The sequence below is a fragment of the Equus asinus genome, chromosome 14, assembly GCF_041296235.1.
Source record: "Equus asinus isolate D_3611 breed Donkey chromosome 14, EquAss-T2T_v2, whole genome shotgun sequence".
Lineage (NCBI taxonomy): Eukaryota > Metazoa > Chordata > Mammalia > Perissodactyla > Equidae > Equus > Equus asinus.
This window is the reverse complement of record NC_091803.1, coordinates 36,134,992-36,151,683: the sequence shown is the minus strand read 5'-3', so window position 1 is coordinate 36,151,683 and position 16,692 is coordinate 36,134,992. Positions and strand designations below refer to the sequence as shown.

The 16,692-nt window shown below is 49.4% G+C and overlaps 1 protein-coding gene and 1 long non-coding RNA gene across 2 annotated transcripts in view; one reads left to right on the top strand and one right to left on the bottom strand.

Annotated features, from left to right (window-relative positions):
• LOC139040212 (uncharacterized) overlaps positions 1 to 16,630 on the bottom strand; it is a 55,926-nt gene extending 39,296 nt beyond the window's left edge. The window contains exon 1 of the long non-coding RNA XR_011494284.1: positions 2,183 to 16,630. This is a non-coding gene — a long non-coding RNA (uncharacterized lncRNA). The remainder of the gene's footprint in view (positions 1 to 2,182) is intronic.
• Positions 1 to 16,692, top strand: part of XYLT1 (xylosyltransferase 1) — a 301,755-nt gene that overhangs the window by 103,059 nt on the left and 182,004 nt on the right. The window lies entirely within an intron of this gene.

The following is a 16,692-nucleotide window of genomic DNA, read 5'->3' as shown; positions in this document are numbered from 1 at the left end:
CCACTGTCCACCGTTCTCTGAGCCCCCAGAGGCTCACCTTGATGGATTTCATCAGCGGGGACTTCTCATTGCTTCTGCCAAGCGGAGGCACTGGCAGGAGATGGGCGGGTGGGAAGGCAGCATGATGGGGGTCATTTTCCGTAGGTTGGCTGTATCTGCCTGTCAGGGCCACAGCTCCTGCTGGGCCACCCTGTCGCATAGCTACAGCTTCTCTCTCCAGGATCTGATAACATCACACCAGGGGTCGTGACAGCTCCCCGCCTTGGCTAGCCCTGCTGCACAGCCGTCCTTTGTTGGTTTCCCTTTGCACGCGTCCCTCTGTAAAGTCTCTGTGGTTAGCCCCTTAGGAGAGTGGCATCTGTTTCCTTCAGGGGACCCTGACCTGGGCAGTAGGCCTGCCTCCAGCCCCTTGCTAACACAGCACTGCCCCTGGGATTTCCCAGGGTGAGTCACTGTCATCTCATGTCCTGTTTTGATAAAGTAGGGGGTCTTCAAACTGAGGAGAGGTCCCCCAATGGATGCGAGATGAAGCTCCTGACACTGAATACCCAATTGTGGGTGTATGAGCATTTTTCTGGGCAGAGAATCATAGCTCTCATTCTGTTGTGGCAACCTCTCCCCAAAACCAAGCCAAGACACAGATATTCTAAACACCACTGTGCTAAATAAAGCGTCAGGGAGCCCACGTAAGTGAGAAGAGATGCCCCAGGCAGAGGACGGGAGGCTCTGAGTCTTCTCTCTCACTCGCACCCTTTCTGGCTGTCACGGCTTCAAGGCAGTGAAGGGCTCTTTACCTGGGGACGGACTGAGGGCTATGATGAGAAGGGGCACAGGGCAGGCCGTTGGCTCCTCCCGGCAGCCCCAGAGCAGACAGACAGACAGAGAGGAGAGATGATTTCTGCCAGCAAACAAGGCCTTCCCAAACTCTTCTTTTCTTATTCTCTGTCACAACTCCAGGAAATATCACCATCCTAGCATTTGATTTCTCAGAAGTGCCACCGCCTCTCCTCGTGCCCCCGAGAACCACTGGGAGGGCCAGCATGTTGCCATTTCTCCAACTCAAGTGGTCCTGGCCGGGGGGCTGAGATGTCCTCTCCCAGCGGGATGGAGAGGTGGGACCGGCCCCAGTTCCAACCCCAGTGCAACCCTCCTTGCCCAGTTTGATTGCCTTTCTGGAAAGGAACATCTTATTAATAATAATAACCCCCTTCTAATTTTCTTCTGGGAACCGTAGTTCTTATTTTTCCACTGGAAGGAAGAAGATGGGATGGAAAACTGAGGTTAGCGATGGTGCAGGTGCCAGAGGGGTGGGTCCGAGGACAGCGTACAATTTTATTGTCCCAAGAAGGAAAAACCCAGCCAGCTCAGGGCTAGCAGTAGGGACCGCCAGCTGTCCAAGAGGCCTGGAGTGGCATCTTTGCCAGATGCTCGCTGCCCCAATGATAATTGGGCATGGTTGATGGGAGGCAGGAGGTGGCTTTCTCATGGTACAGGGGTCTCCTCGTGGCCGTCTCCCGACAGCACATGGGTACTGTTGGTCCTCCAGAAGTTTTTATAGGTTTTTTTTTTCTTTGTGGGGAAGAAGAGTGTTGGAGGAGTGTTGAAAAACTGGAGGGTAAATCCACATGGAGCCTCTAGATGTCACCTTTGGCCGAGGTCACCAGGGTCCCCTGTTCATAAAAGTCCCCACATGGCCTCCTTTATTCAAGCACCTCCCCCAACTGGCCCCTGGGGCATAGTGTTTGTGGCACCCCCTGGACAGACAAACATCTGAGTCCCCTTAGGGTCTCAGCTGCAGAGTGGACAAAAGCAGCCTGGACCTTGCCACCCCGGGCGGCCACTTGCGAGGCAGGAAAGGTCTTGTGGCCTTTGCAGCAGACCACCTGGCTTCCTTGCCCTGAGACCTTCCCCACGCCAGTTCATCTCTCCATGCCTCCATTTCTTTACAACACGTGAGGGTACCCGCAGGACCTGCCTCCCAGGTTTTGGGATTGTCAAATGTGTTAATATGCACTAAGCAACAGAACAGTGCCTGGCATGTCATAAGCATTTAGTGTTACTCTTAGAGCCCTGAGTTCGAATCCTGGCCTCTTCACTCACTGAATGCATCCCCTTCCAGAAGATTCTCAGCCACCCGGGCTTCAGTTTCCCCACTAGTTAAAGCACCCACAGCAACACCTACCTCCTTAGGGCCTTTTCGAGGAAGAACTGAGGGCACCCCATTGTCACTTGTAAACACCAGTCCCCCCTCTTTCTCTCGTGTTGGGAGCAGGCCTGGGGAGCAAAGCTCTTGCGGCTCGCTACGTTGTCTCCCCAGCCTTTGCGCTGGCCAGGATGAGGACATTGGTACTGGCTCTGCAGGAGTTTGTTCTGGAACATTCTTCCTCCTCTGTTTGGTTGGCTGGTTCCCTCTTTGCAGAGAGGGGAGTAGCGTTAGTTAAAATACCAGGATGGTTTTGGCGGCTGAGCCAGGCGCTGAGTCCTGTGTGCGGGCTGGGACGTTCTCCTGTCTCGTTACCACGGTGAAGCCCAGCCGAGCGCTCAGCAGAAAGGCAGAGTCAAGGACAGTTCTAGAAGAAAGACGTCAGCTGCTGGCCTCTGGGCCTCACCTCTCCCACAGGCCTTGGAAGCTCGTGTCTGGCCGGGGGTGTGTTCAGACATGGCCAGCCAGTGGAACCTTGATCGAGAGTGTCCTTCAGCTTCCTTAGGCAGCTGGCTGCCAAGACCCATCTCAGGAGCCCCCAGGCAGTGGGGCGACGAGCTCTCGTGAACCGTGTTCTGCCTCCAGCCTGATGTCACCGAAGGCTCCCTTCCCCAGGACAGCCTCGTTTGGCCTGCTGCTCCGCTGACCACAGTTGCTCAGCCCGGTCCTCCTGACTTTTGGGACTGGGTCATTCTTCATTGTGGAGGCTGCCCTGTGCACCGTAGGAGGTTTAGCAGCACCCCTGGCCTCTACCGACTAGATGCCAGGAGCACCCACGTCCCTCCTGTTGTGACAACCAAAAATGTCTCCAGACATTGCCAAGTGTGCCCTAGGGGCCAAACCGCCCCTGGCTGAGAGCCATGGGCCTAACCAAGTGTGGCTTGCAAGGACCGTGTAATGAAAGCGTACTGGGGAGGCTGCGTTGAGGTCTGCTGGCTGGACGCCTCCCTGTAAATGTCACTGGGTTTTAAGTCTTTGCTCTCAAGTGACGCCATGTGGGCCGGGGTTGTGAACAGATTAGCGCAGGCCGATCCTTGCCGTGTGGGTGAGACAGATACAAAGAAAGCTCTGAGGTTCCTCTTCCCATTTTAAAACAGCAAACCCTGAGGCACAGGGAGGGGAGGGGCCCCTTGAGCTCCTGGGGGACGGAGACCCTGGGGCCCAGCTGTGAACCATGGCTGAGTCGCTTTTAGGTGGCAGGCTCCTTGCCGGGTGGCCAGAGGGCTGTCCCAGGCGTGGCCCGGAGCCTGGTCCTCTAGAAGCCGCCGGCGTGGGGCTGGCAGTTTGGCTGTGGTTTGGCTCTCTCAGGAGGGTGTGGGCTGGCCCGACACCCGGAAATAGTCTGTGGCTTTGGGGCTGACGCTGTACCGTGTTCAGCTCGGCTCGTATTTATTCCCTGGTTCCTGGACTCCTGACCTGCGTTCACACAGGCTGGTCTTCACCCTGCGGCTTGTGAAAGGGTCCTGTGTGCGGAGCATCAGCCCAGAACAAGCGGCCGCTGTGTGCTCTGCTGGGTGTTAGCTGTTTACATGTCTCGGTTTCTCCTTGGGCGTGCCTCCACCCTGTTCTCTGAGGGCGGCAATGGCTGGAAACCTGTTTGTTTTCGTAATTTTTATTTATTTTTTGATTTTCTTTCTGGGACATGAGATCTTTTTCTGGATTTGTTTTTCCTAGTTGCTGTTATCCGTAGTATATTGTTTTATCCTGTTATTATTATGTTATTGATTCGTTCATTCAGTGGATATTTATGGAGTGCCTGCTATGTGCCAGATTCTGTTTTAGGGGCTGGAGATACAGCAGTGAACAGGGCAGAAGTCCCCACTCTTGTGAACTCAGATTCTAGATAGATGGTAATGAGAGACGTGAGTTGATTTCATATCAGATGGTGACACGTGCTAAGGAGAAAAGTTAGGCAGGGGAGGGGTGGGCCAGGCCTGGTCAGTTGAGGAGGGGTTGCCCTTTGACTTTGGTGGGATCAGGGAGGGCCACATGGAAATGAGGCAGTTTGAGCAGAGAACTGAAGAGCATGAGTGGGCAAGCCCTGTAGGTAGCTGGAGGAACGGGGAGCAGTCAGTGCAAAGGCCCTGAGGTAGGAAGTGCTTGGTATGTTCATTGCACAATAGAGGCCAGTGTGGCCAAAGCAAGAGTGAGCAAGGGAGAGAGGAGCAGAGGTGGGGCCAGATCATTAGGGTCTTGTCGAAGCTGGAAAGGACTTTGCTTTTGCTCTGTGCTGGGATGCCATCAGAGGATTTTGAGGACACGGCTTGACTTTCGAAAATGGAATCAGTGGCTGCCCTGCTGAAAATTCACTGCAGCTGGTCAAGGGCAGGAACAGGGCAATGGGCGAGAGAGGAGGATGTTGCAACATCCAGGGCCGTGGTAGTGACTGGACCAGGGTGTCAACGCTGGAGGCCGAGAGAAGTGGTTTAATTCTGGAGCTGTTCTGAGAGGTCAGCCGACTGGACTTCCTGTGGATTGGAAGCTTATAAAGCAGTCCAAGCTCATGATAAAAAAGAAATGAAATTATTTAATACAAAAAGTATCAAAGGAAAAGTCAATTCCCGTATCGCTTTCCCCAGTCTTCAGAGGTAACTACTATGAACAGGTTTCCCATTTCTCCTTGCAGAGTTTTCTGTGCATATTAACATGCGATGTGTGTGTGTGGTGTGTGCATAGGCATGGATTCTGTTTCCTTGAAGTGGAATCGAATGAAACATTTGATAATAACTTGCTGTTCCTTTCTGTCTTAGACCTCATTGCACAGCAGCACGTGCCGCTCTCCCTCGTTGTGTTTCATTGCCTTCTCTTTCGTCCAGCTCTATTCTCAGCACCCAGCGTGGTGTCTAGTAGGTAGTAACTGCTCAGTAAATATTAATTGACTGAATTAAATATTCCATCATCTATTTAACTGGTTTCCTGTCGGTGGACATTCAGATTGTTTCTCTTTTTTTTTCCCTATCTTAAACACTGTTGCCATTCTTGTACACATATGTTGTTACAGTTGCGTGTGTACATCATCCGTAGGGTGATGACTGCATTTGCGATCGCTGGCTCGGAGGGCGTGCTCAGTCTGCATGTTGACAAGCAGAGCTGAGTTGTCGTGTACGGAGGTGTCTTCGCATCGCCCATCAAAGTGACTTTCTGTTTCCCCCTTAAAAACACAGGTGATTATCAATCTGTATAATGTGTGTCAAACCAAAGGGTAAAAACAGTGTCTTGCCGTTTTGATTTGCATTTTAGAGATGAGTGGGTTGAAGCCTTTTTAAGGGGTGGTATGTGTGGATGAGTTCCTTGGCTCTGTTCTGGGTGCCGGATGGCAGCGCCCCCACACTCCGCCTCCCTAGAGATGTGCTGGGTGTTTACTGTCTGCCAGCCACTGTGCTATGTACTTGACCTGTGTTCACTCGCTTTGTGCTCCGGTGAGCCCTGTGAAGGAGGCCTGGTGAGTATCCTCACGTTCAGATCATGAAACTGAGGCTGGGAGAGGAGCGAGTTAAGTCACTCACCCAAGGGCAGATGTCACGTGGTGAGTGAGTGGGGAGCTGGTATTGGGACGGAAACAGAACTCTTAGCCACCGTGCCACACAGATTGGTGAATTTGGTGACTCTCCTTTAAGGCTCAACGACTCATATTTTGAAAACGAAAAGCCAGAGCGTTCCCTGGCTTTGGGGAGCGAGTGGCCTGGACCCAGGCACGCGGCTGCGCCCGGGCTTGGCGCCCCAGCCTGTGGTGTGAGCGCTGGAGGCAGAGCTCTGTGCGAGGCGCCTGAAAGATGACCGAGCCACAGGCACGTTCAGTGACATGCCCAAGGCCAGTCAAGGGAGCACTGTCACCTTTTCCACACTGAGTCACATTTCCTCCTGCCCAGGTCCCCAGCTACACTACAGATGTGCTTCTGGGGGCCGACTGCAGAGGTGCCCATAGTCAGAACTGTAGACCGGATCAGATAGATGGAGAGAGGGATGGAAGACCATGGACGGGCAGATGGAAGGATGGAATAAAAGAAGAAAAGAAAGAAGGGAGGATAGATTAAAAGATGGATAGATAGAACATCTCAGTTCATATAAAATGCACTGACCCCTGCCTGCTTCACGTACCAGAGATCGGAAGCTGAAGGACCTGGTGGTCTGCGCCTGTGGAGCTCCCATCTAGAGCAGTGTTTTAACTTTTTCTGTGTCATGGACCCCTCTGGCATCTGGTGAAAGCTATTGCCTCCTTTTCTGAATAGTATTTTTAAATGCAAAAAATAAATGCATAGGATTACAAAGGAAGGCAGTTGTATTGAAATACAGCTATCCAAATATCTATAAAAATAACAAATGTTTGGAGTAATAATGCATTTGCATCTTTATTAACACATTAGAGAACTAGATTTGGCAGCAGGTCTCAGAACTACTGTAATCTCGTAGTAGTGACAAGTATAAATAATATTTGGAGACATCCGCCACTAAAGCACTGTGATATGGAAATCTCTGTAATTTCTTTTGGCATCAGGGTCTCACTATCTGAGTGTAACACTATCTGAGGCCTCTGTAGTCTGGTGCCTACATTTGTAACTGAAGGACATGCTAAATTTCATTAGAGTTAGTGAAAACGATTATGAAAATAAATATGTACATATTCAAGACCTCCAGAATTCTCTCCATGGACCCCCGAGTCCATGGAGACCTGGACAAGGACCCCTGGGCTAGAGGGAGAGACACATCATTGCAAGATGGTATAGACTCATGGAGGGAAAAGGTGAACAGGGTGACCTACATTCTTTAAATGCGTCATCTTGCTGTCTTTCTCTGTCCTTTCTTGTTTGTCCTGACCATTTATAGTTGAATTGTTGTAAGATAAATGGGCTTTTGATATTTCTCCGTCGTGGGGTGTTATCAGGTCTATGATAATATAGAAGCACCCCAGTACAACCCAGAACAATCCTGGAAGGCTTTCTGGAGGAGCCGTTGCCCACACCATGTCCTAAAGGGTGAGTAAGAGTAGGCCAGGAGAGGCAGCAACGAGGGGACGTGGAGGCCATTACTGACAGAGAGAACAGAGATGAAATAATGGGTCCTATCAGGAAATCACAAGAAATAGGGTATTAGTGAACAGGTGAGGAGCAGAGAATGGCAAGAGGTGGGACTGATGAGGTAGGCACAGGCCCATTTAACATGGACCACATCAGGGAGCTTGAGACTCATCGGGCAGGCAATGGGGAGCCACTGGAGGTGTTTGAGTAGCAGAGTAACCAGGGTGCAAGATCCGTTTGAGAAGATCATTCTGGCTGCTGCTTGGGGAATGGATTGGAAAGGTGAGCCTGGAGGCAGGAGGTCCAGAAAAGGGACATTCAATCCAGAAGAGCTATGATGAAGGCCCAAACTGGGGCAGTGACAGTGGTGAAGGAGAGGAGGGGACAAATCTGAGAGCCATTAATATGTACAGTGGACAGGACAGGATTTTGGCAAGTGAGAGGAGGGCGCAGAAAAAACTGAGATAGGAACGCGTGAATAAAGGACGAGTTTGGAGGGAAGACGTTCCTTAAACAAGATCCTCCTTGAACACGGGAGTTCGTGCACTATCTTGGGAGGTTGTCAAGGGGCAGGTGGAGTGGAGGAGATCTTAAGGAGCCTCCCACACCTGTTTCCCCAGAAGATCAAGCCGTGGGGGAGCTTCCTCGGACTTAGCAATGTGGCCTCGTGCACCCGGAGCTCGGGTGCAATTGCAGTACTCCAAGTTCAGGGCTGGCCGCTGTCTCCCAGGGATGAACAGAGGCAAAAGGTAGTAAGAATTAAACCACTTTTAAAAAGAATAAACCTACACTTTGCAGGGATTTACGTGGCTTTCTGGGGCTGAATGATCATTTTTTACAGCCACGCTGGTGTTATATACGACCTTATAAAATGTCGTGCTAGCATCGAACGAGCATCGTGTTGCGGAGCATATGATTTTCTTTTGTAGGGGTTTTTAGAGCATCGTCTCTGGCTTTGCAGGCAGGAAAGCCGCACGGCGCTTCCTTCGAGAGAGCAGGCAAGAGTCTTCTCTGGGACTGCTCGTCACTGTCAAGGTTTCCTGCCCGGAGGAGGCAGCCACTGGCAGGCAGAGGGGCTGCTCTGTCACACGTGCAAAAGCCCCCAAATTTGCAGATGTCGGCTCAGCCAGGTCAAAGGTCAGGCTGGTCCTTCCTCCGTGGAATTCAGCCTGGCTACACTCACCCTGACCAATTTAGAAGTTGAGCTGTTCCAGCGTATGTGTGTCTCTTTGAGGGCCTGGGGTGGCCCTGGGAGAATCACACACACACACACACACACACAAACACCCCAGAGGGGGATGGGGTTCCAGTGTCAACATCCTGTGATTGGATGCGCATCTCTTTTTCTCCTTTCCCCATCCCCTTCCCCCGACCTTGGACACCTGCATTCAGAATTCACCATCGTCCAGGAAATAAGATTTTTTTTCCCCACTGGAAAAGTGCAATCAGACGACAGGATTGGGAAGCGCTGGGGAGCTGCACTTGAGGCTTGGGTTAATTGTTTTCTGGTTAACTGGGAGTTAGGAGAAGGCTATTGTTTCAGTTCTTGCTTTTAAAATATTTCCAAAGTGTGTCAGTCCACATTCCTGGGGTGTTAAATCCATTGTAACTGGATCTGTTTATGGTGATTCAATTACATGGGTGTCAGTTTCCTCTGTGTGTTACCTGCTCCATGCTCCAGCCACGGCTCCCTCTGCGCCTTTCTCCATACTGTGCCCCCCACCTGGGGTCTTCCCTCCCTCTCCTCCTACAGACAGCCTCCCTAGGCCTCAGCTTCTCCACGGCAGCCTTTTCCAAAGAGATGAATGTGAACTGGCGGCGCACAAGATAATTCACGCGGTGCATAAACAAACTTTAAAGAAATTAATAGCTGTTTATATTTCTAGTTGCATTCTGTTTATGGCAAATTATACTTGTTTTTCCTCCAATTTATGGGTAGTCTTTCCTTTTTAAATTAGTTTGTTAAAAAAATCGATGAGTTGATTTAGAGGGCAGTGGTAAATAAAGAAAACTACACATGCCACATGAATTAGGGTAAAAATGGAAAAGTTAGCAGATGAGTGAAATCTGGGACAGGTGACTGTGGCCTCTGTCCTCTTCTGGAATCCCACCGCAGCGGGTGGGTAGTTCATTCATTTTCTGGTCTCAGTTTCCTCCTCGTGGTGCCTGCTCCCTGTGTTGGGTAGCCGTCATTCCAAGCAGTCAGCAGCTGGTTTGTATTGCATCCACAATTAACTGATTTTTTAGCATGGGATATGTCACCGCCCCTGCTAGACTCCACGCTCCTTTGGAAAAGGTTTTTGTAGACACCATCAAACTCTACACATGCGTAGGTGGTTAGCAGGAAAAAGGCCTTTTCAGAGAAGGATTTACTCTTTTTTGCTCTTAAAGTATGAGTTTAAGTGAAAGATGGGGAGAAGACTTGCATATTGCAAGTCTAAGAAAGAGGCAGGTAGTGGGGTGGCAGCCATGGCAGGCTGGTCCCACTGCAGTCACCTTTCTGCTGGGAAAGGCCCTGACTATGGAGAAAGGCTTGGCAGCCCCTGTTCCAGATCCTCATAGACCCCTTTGAGCCCAAGATCAGCCTGTCAGTCACGATGTACCAGTTGGGCGAAGACGTTTAGCAAGCGGTTGTTGACTGATGACCAGTTTGTTGTGAATGTCCAGAATCAGAATTCTAAACAGGCACTTCACACCTTAGCTCCACAGCCATGCTGTCCAATATGGTGGCCACCAGCCAAGTGGGGCTACCGAGCTTGGAAATGCGGTCAGTTCCAGCTGAGCTGTGCTCTGGGTGCAGGAAAGACGTGGTAGGAACCAGGTAATGTAACATATTGCATTGATGCTTTTTCACATTGATGACATGATGAAATGATAATATTTTTAATGTGTTGGGTTACATATAATAGATTCTTGAAATCCATCTCTCCCATTTCTTTTGACTTTTCCTAAAGACATGGCTACGAGAAAATTTCAGGTTACACAGATGGCTCTCACGATGATGGACACTGGGCTGGCGCCAAGCCGAACCTGAGAAAAGCTCGGGAAACAATTTTTCTTCTTAAATTGTGATTTTCTCGATTCTGAGCTCAAAGTCTCCTCCGAGGCAGCAGGAAGAGATTTCAGTTAGTGGATGGTTCTGGTTAGTTGAGTTCAGTTAATCAGGGTTTTGCCTCTAATTGCAGCCACTGTCACCTCTCTCCAGGTGCATGGGCGCTCTGCTCTTAGGCGTGGCTCACGCTTCTCCTGGGCTCCTGCCGACGAGTCAACAGCCGGGGGCTGTGGGAGACAGACTCTGTAGGGTCAAGAGGTGAGGTGGCTGCTGGTTCCCACCAGAGGATGTGATTGTCCCGTTGGAATAATTCCGAGCAGGAACTGTGCCCGGTCCCTGAGATAGGGAGGGTTTGGCCTGGCGACCTTATCCTAGGGAGCAAAGTGGGCAGGGAAGTTACATTCAGGCCGTTGGAGCGCCTCCTGGTTTTCCACAGATGATAAGGCCACACATCATATGAAGTTTAGCCCTTCCACCACTGTGTGGTGGGGAAAAGCGGGCGGCGTGGAGTCATCCCATCTGGGTTTGAGTCTTGGCTGTCGTACTTATCAGCAGTTCCGTCATGTATCCTCGATAAGCCCGTCAGTGAAATGGGGATGTGAGCATCTACCATTTGTGTGTGTGTCTTTCTGTCTACATATTCGATACACACAGATTTCTTCTTTCCAAAAGGGTGGTTTAATTCCCGCCCCCCCCCCCAAAAAAACAGCAATACAACCCCAACCAAATCAAGAACAGTATTTAATGAAAAACAGATGTGTCAGTTGAGCAAACCGAGTTCCTCCAGCCAAAGGCTACGTCTGGCCCTCCATGTCTGCTTTCCACTGACTAACCGAGGGTTTGGTTTTGCATGGCCAGAGGCAGACATTGGCTCATTCTGTTTTGGGGCCAAGGAGTCAGGCTGTTGGTTTATGTAATGCTAGGAGGACACGGCCTCCACCCTCGTTTGGACGCCACGTCCAAGTTTCAAGGGTTTTACCTTGGCTAGTGAAGGCCGCGGCCTGGGAGCGAGGCATGTGGCCAGCAGCCCTCAGAGGGCCTTGTGTGCTGCATGCAGCTGGAGCCACCCTGCCTCCTCCAGAGGCGACTGTTGCCTTCTTGGCTTAGAGGCGGCCTCGCCTGTGCATGGAGCCCAGGGGGTCTCGGGAGAGTGGCCCACCTGCTCTGCCCGCGGACTGGCCAGGCCCCGGTGGAGCATAAGCACGCCTTCCTGCAGGACAGCGGGCATCTGTTGGCGCTTTCCCACAGCACCCCATCCCAGCAGATCAAGGGGCAGTCTTCGAGGCTCCTCCAGTGCTCCCATGCCATCTAGTATGTGTGTTGGGATTTCACTGCTCCTTGCCCATCCCCCATCTCGGCGGGGATGTTCTCCACGGAAGGCCCAGCCTTGGGCACCTCGTGGCATCTGGGAGTCACGGCTTTGCTGAACAGCTCCGGGGGACTGAAGTGGTGTGGTTCTTTGAGCAAGGTGGGTGGTGGTGTTCTGGAATCCGGCAGCCAGCCAGCAAAATTTCATAATCCCAAGTCTGGATCAATTTGTTCCTCAGCTCCTTCTGGGGGACCAGTGGATATGGATGGAGAATTGCAAGGACCCTGGGCAACCCAGCCCAGCTCTCAGCTGTTTGCAATTCTCTGTTTATCTGTGTGTTTTTTGTATGTTCATAAATGAACAAACAGTTCTTTTGTGAGCACATGCTTGCGTCAGTATGGTTCCTACCCTCGTGGAGTTCACAACCGGGTTTGTGTGTGTCCTTGTGTGTGTGTCCATAAGAGTGTTTGCATATGTGTGTGTGTGTGTAGATGGGTCACTGACGCAGTGGCCATTTATGGAGCACTCCCTCCGTGTCAGGCTCTGGGGCTGAGAATACTGTTCCCATGCGATCCTCACCACCACATAGGTCCATTCAACACATAGTGATGGAACACCTACTATGTGCTTGATGCTGTAGTAAGTGTTCAACATCGAGAAGGAGGACCTTTTAGAACTTACCTTATTATTAACCTCATTTCACAAGTGAGGAAACCCGAGCTGAGCAGGCAGGCGCCTTAGCTGGGGGTAGACATCCAGTAGGTCCCAAGCTGGGACTCATAGCTTGCGCCGCTAACCATGAAGGTCGACTGCGTCTTTTGCATCCATGGGTAGATTCCTCAGTGGATGTGTCTAAAAACTCATCTGTGTCCATGTTTGTACAAGTATCGGACCCAAAGCCAGGGGTTGCTGGTTTTGCGAACATACTTTACCCCTCTGGCTACAATATCTATTTCCATGAGACTTTGTTTCTTATCAGTAAAGTGTTTGATGATGTCTGTCTACCAGACTAGAGAAACGTGAGCAGGGGGAGGGTATGGGGCAATGAGATAACGTTCAAGAAAGGCCATTGTGGACTGAAGAGAATCATATGGATAAAGGAAGAAAAAAATACATTGATGGAAAGAATAACTATTGGGGCAAGAAAGTTAACTTTTATCGATTCTCTGTTATGTTTTCCATTTGATGCCCATAATAACCCAGCAAAGTGGGTATTTTATCCCCGTATTATAAGAGAGGGAAACTGAGTCTCAGAGTCACGAAATGGCAGAGTCGTGGTCTGAATTCAAGTCTGGCCCTGTCCAGAGCCTGTGTTCTTTGTTCTGGACCCAGGCTTGGTAAACTCTGGCTCACCGGCCCAGTTTGGCCAGCTGTCTGTTTCTGTAAGTGGAGTTTCCTTAGGAACACAGCCACTCCCATTTGTGGCAGACTGTCCATGGCTGCTTTGAGCTGCAGAGGCGGAGTTGAGCCACTGTGACAGAGACCATATGGCCCACAAAGATTAAAGGCTCCACTGTCTGACCCTTTACTGGAAAAGTTTACAAACCCCTGATCTAGACTCTAAGGCCTGTGATAAGAAAGATGTTTTAAAATACGTAAATAGAAATGCTATAAATTGTGAATATGCACATACATTGTGCATACGCACGTGGACAGCAAAACTTCAGCCAACTGCAGCCTTTGGGGGTAAGACAATCCTAATTTTCGAGAGAGTTCAGTTTTACCCCTAGGGGATCTTTCTAAATTATGTCACCCATTTCCCTACATTCTGAAACATCGTATGCTGGGCATGTGTTAAACCTTCCTTGAAGAAATCTCACCATCGTTTCAAGCACTGGGGTTTTCTGAATTCTGGTTTTCAAGAATGGCATCAGGAATAGCTCTTCACTGGGTTGGCCTGGGGTGTAGTGGTTAAGTTTGGCACACTCTGCTCTGGCAGCCTGGGTTCATAGGTTTGGATCCCCAGTACGGACCTACACCACTCGTCAGCCATGCTGTGGCAGCAACCCTCATCTAAAGTGGAGCAAGGTTGGCACAGATGTTAGTTCAGTGCTATCTTCTTCGAGCAGAAAAAAAAAAGATAAAGATTGGCAACAGTGTTAGCTCAGGGTGAATCTTCCTCAGCAAAAAAAAAAAAAAAAGACTAGCTCTTAACTCAGTGCCCCCAGTCCTTTTTTTTATCTTTCTGTCTGCTTTTTGATCATTTTTCCTCTTCTTGCATTTCTCACCCCCTGTTATTTCTCACCGTTTTCAATGTGCCTGATTGTGACCAACAGCTGGCTTTGCTTCTCAACTCTAGAAATCATCCAGCTCCTTCGAAGTGCACACAGAGGAAGCAGGGTCTGATGGAGAACCTGCGACACCTCCTCTCCCTCCTATCCTCAGCTGTCCTCTGTGGCTGAGGTCCGGGGAAGCAAGGTTACACGTGTGTGTGGGTCTCCTCCTGGCCTGTTCTCCTCTCTGTGCCGGCCCTGTTGTCCCAGGGTTCAGACCAGTGGAAGCCAAGGGTGCGGCAAGCCCTGGAAGCAGGTGGTGAGTGTGGCTGGCTCCTTGCGCTTTGCAAATACCAGATCTTAACCTCAGGTTGCAGCTTGAGGAGCTAGAGCTCGCTGTGAGTTGCTTTAATCCTGATCATGGGTGTTCGTGGAGGCAGCGTTCTTTGAGTCCAGTTCACAGTGGTGGAATCTGAGACGTGGGAAAGGCAGGCTTGCCTGTGAAATCAAAGCACAATTTCATATTCAGAGATGCGGTTTTAAAATAGAAACCGATTGTAATCAAGTGTGAAAAGGCAATAGTCGTTTGTTTCTAATCATTCCACAGAGCGTGGTGACCTATTTTTATTGACAGGTGTTTTATCTACCTTGTGAGTAGCTCTTATTTAAATCTACACGCTTGGCCTGCCAGATGCTTTTAAACCCACTTTTGTTTTGGTTGGTGGTTGTATTTCACCTTCTGCCACCCGCCGGGCCAGCCTCACGGGCGTGTGTCCTGGGCAGCCACGCAGGGCTCCATGCTCAGCAGGGCCATGCGCTTGGTTGCATGCTCTGCCGTCACTGGTTTGAAATTCTTAATAATTTTTGAGTAGGAGGCCCTGTGTTTTCGTTTTGCCCTGGGCCCTGCAACTTACGTAGCCGATCTTGACCATCATGGAATGGCATCATGACACGTCATACGTGGAAAGACCTTAGAGATCAGCCTTTCAAAACTCCTCATTTTGAAAGTGGAGGAACTGAGGCCCCCCCAAAAAACTGGAACTGACTCGCCTGAGGATGGTGCCTTGGCATCTCAGGAGGATGGATGGTAGGTTCAGACAAGTGGGACGCTCTGATCTTGAGGTCCCTCCTGATCACAGCCTCTTCCTCCTCCACAGAGACACTGCTTCCAGCTCAGTTCATGCTGAGGGATGATGAGTGAGTTTAATAAATAGTGGTCTAAGTAGTTAATACTGAGGAATTTCATTTTGCTTTTAACCCCCCTTTCCCCAACAAACGTGCACACAAGTTTAACCAGTTTTCTCTGCAGTATTCGAAAGTGGTTATTGATTCTAATGGTATTCATCTTAGTGGTAAAAAAAAAAATCTCTCAAAAATGCCAGCAATTTCCCTAAATTAAAAATTTGAGGGGCTGGCCCCCTGGCTGCATGGTTAAGTTCACACGCTCCGCTTTGGCAGCCTGGGGTTTGCGGGTTCGGATCCTGGGGGCGGACCTACAGCCTGCTCATCAAGGTATGCTGAGGCGGCACCCCATATAGAGAAACTAGAACAACTTACCACTAGGACACACAGCTATGCACTGGGGCTTTGGGGAGAAAAAAACAAAAGAGGAAGATTCACAACAGATGTTAGCTCAGGGCGTCTTCCTCAAAAAAAAAAAAAAAAATTGGATGGCTTTTTTTTTCCCACTTATAGAAGTGATACGTTCCCATGGTTGGAAATTTGGAAAATGACCAGGAAGAAAACAAATCACCATGCCACATGTTTTCTGTGTATTTTTTCCAGCCGTCTTTTCCATGCGTGTGCGTTTTTCACGTAGTTGATCTCAAAGTGTATTCATGTGAACTTTTTATGTTCCATTTACTATTGTGTTAGATTAAACCATGTGAAATTGCTGTTTTTGTGGGTCAGAAAGGGTTGAGTCTTGGCAGTTTGATGTTGTTCGATGCAATTGCAGAAGCATCTCCTTAAATCGTAGAGAATTCTTTGTAAACATCGTATTTATCGTCTCTATAAAATTCCATCATGTGGCTGCGTGCGCTTATGCAACTTTTATCGAACCATGTGATAGATAATTATTATGTTTTTATAATATAATCATTAATATGCTTCTTATAACATTTTACATAAATAATTATATATAAATAACTCTAAGTCATGACGCAATAAAACATCTTTTGTTTCTTGGCCATCATCGATGAAGAGTCTTTAAAAAATAACTTTCATTATTTTTTATGTTAAAAAAGTTGGCATTTTATAAAAAAGCTTGCAAAAAGTAGATGGAAAGAGAGAAGGAAAATCGTTGTCCCGAAATGAGATCTTTGGTGACTTCTTTTCTGGCCTTTGTTTCTTGCATTTATATGCATTTGAAAGCCTACATTTTTTTGTCACCAAACAACATGTGGTGAACATTAAATAGAATATTATGAGTCTGATTAAGTGCATTCCCGGTGCCCGTGGGGGATGTTTCAGGAAAGAGCCACTCCAAGTGTGCTCCATGGATCAGCGCCAGTCACAGAGTGCTTCCCCCTCTCTGTGCCGAGCGAGTTCAGAAATTGAGGGCAAGCTTTTAGAAACTTTTACAGTAATTGGACATTGCGTGGTATCCAAGCATGTCGACCTTTTTTCCTCTTTTTTTGATACTTCATCTTTTGTTTTATTTTACAAAACTCTCAGCCTGTGGTAGAGAGGGGAGAAAAAGACCTTTCAGCTCGGCTGGATGGAGAAGCATTACTCTGGAACCCAACCAGCATCCGGGGCCACAGCACAGGGAGGGGTGGAAGCTTGCTCTCAGATCCTATCCACACGGGTCGTGTGGGGCTTTTAAAATTCCTCTGTCTGCTCTCTCGTGGTATTTTTATTTTTCCCTCCCTTCTTGCTGCTTTCAATGAGAGTGTCTC